A 2,158-nucleotide genomic window follows, 5' to 3' on the forward strand; every position below is an offset into this window, starting at 1 on the left:
CCAGGTGGGACTGGACAGGGGCCGGGACAGCCCACCCCCGGCGCGCGCCCATAGGCCGCTCTGAGCCCTGCCTCGTGCCGATTGGTTGTAAATGGCTACTGAGTCATTTCATAGGCGCTCCCACGCACCGGATGGCGCAGGTAGGCAGTGCGTGATCAGACAGTGGTGACCAATCGGGATACGCAGGCGTACACGTGCACAGGCCGCTTATTGGCTGGGGCAAGGCACAGTTCTCGGGCGCTGACCAATAGTGAGGCGGTGCGCCCATGTGGACAGATAGTGGGAAACAATATTTGTTAGGGAGGGGGCGGGACCGGGAATCTCCGGCTCGCAAAGTGTCAGCCGTTCCCTTGGTTACGAACGGGGGCGGGGTTTCTGGCAGCGTGGGGACTGCAGAACCCACTGGGTTTGCACTGGTATATGAAGTTGTGATTGCAACTGGCTTGTATTTTTAATCTGCAGTACTCGTGGGGGAAATAGATACCCTGGAAAATGGAACTCAGCAATAATTCTCCTGTGAGTTTTTTGGGTGGAGGTGGGGCGGCTGCCTCGAAACTTTAATGGATAACTTGGCAACTACTAACTTCCGGGTTCCGGAGCCCCGCCTCTCCGGGGTTTCGGAATTCCCAGTCTGAGAAACAGCCGCAAACTGGAGGAATGAAGGCTGTGATTCTCAACCTGGTACGACCCCCAAGGAGTTCTCCTGGACTCACAGCCTTTCTAAGCTGGGAATAGCCCAGAACACTGATTCTTCCTGTTGTAAACAAGGTCGTGAATCAGGTTGTTTCAAAACAATATGTGCAACCCAAGTTTCTGCTCCACCGGAAAGGATTTCCTGACTTCGTGTCATAGTCAAGGAAGACTTAACAGTTGCCTTGATGACTTGTTCTCCACGCCCATGGCTCCTTTTGCCTGTCCTCATTTTCATTTTGTTCTTTAATATTCCATTCCTTCTCTACTGTAATTTTTTTTTTTTTTTACCATCTAGCGTAGCTGACATTATTTGGTCATTTTCTAACCCTTTTAAGTTCTTCCCTTATTAAATTTCCAAGTTTGTGAGCTGTTATCACAGATTGATCTCGTATTGAGATTTAAAACCTTTCCTGAAGTAGGTATTTCCTTTTTGTTGTTGTTGTTGTTTTATTTTAAGGATCCCAAACGGCAGGTTACTTTGCTGCCTTCTTTGAGTTTAAATTATTAACGTGGAACTTTACTAAAGCTTTGCAACTTCGAAGTTTCTTTATCGCTTCTGAAAGAAAGTGGAAAGGGCCACAAATCTCTGCATACAGTTCTGAAATAGCTGTTAGTTTCTCAGCACTTTATCTAGAAGAGTTCCCAACATGCTATTTCTGGTCCACTTTTCTTTATAACACAACCACACGTTATATGCTTATTTGCATATTGTTTATCACTACCATCTGAAGCAAAGAACTTGTTCTCCTCATTGTTGTACCTGTAGTACCTAACACAGAGTTTAGGACACAGCCAGCACTCAATAATGTTGACTTGATTGAATGAAGGAATCCCAACCCATACAGTATTACTTGGCTTTGCAATAAATGAATAGTACTCTGCCTCTTACTCTACTGTATCTTCATCCTCTCCAGGCAGATGTTCTCTATCTCCCCACACCTTCCAAATTAGGTGGCTGAGAAAGGGGGAAAGCTAATGGCCCTAACCATGCCCAAAAGGCAGACTTGCACATATGGCAGGCGTTCTGTGCTGAGAAAGATCAGGCTCTCTTTGCTCATTTGTCGGCTAATGATACTTTGATTCCAGGTAACAGAATGCATGGCCAAACATTGGCTTAAACAATAAGTATATTTCTTGTTTACTTAACCAGAAGTAAGTGCAATGGCAGGCGCTTTCAGGGTTGGTTCATCAGGGTCCTCTTATCTTTCTCCACTGCCATACTCAGTTCCCTTACTGGTGGCAGTGGTTACCACAGCTCTAAGTATCCCAAAGCAGAATTTAAAAAATAAAGCAAGGGAGTCCATGTTCACTTAAAAAAAAAAAAAGTGAATTTTTTTTTTTTCTTCTCTTCCTCTCTCCTTTCAGAAAGAAAATACATTTCCTAGATGCCCCCAATAGACTTCTTACATGGTGTTGGCCAAAATGGACTCGTCTATGCACCCGTAGGTTATTAACTGGCAAAAAA

The sequence above is a fragment of the Neomonachus schauinslandi genome, chromosome 9 (genome assembly GCF_002201575.2).
Source record: "Neomonachus schauinslandi chromosome 9, ASM220157v2, whole genome shotgun sequence".
Taxonomy (NCBI): domain Eukaryota; kingdom Metazoa; phylum Chordata; class Mammalia; order Carnivora; family Phocidae; genus Neomonachus; species Neomonachus schauinslandi.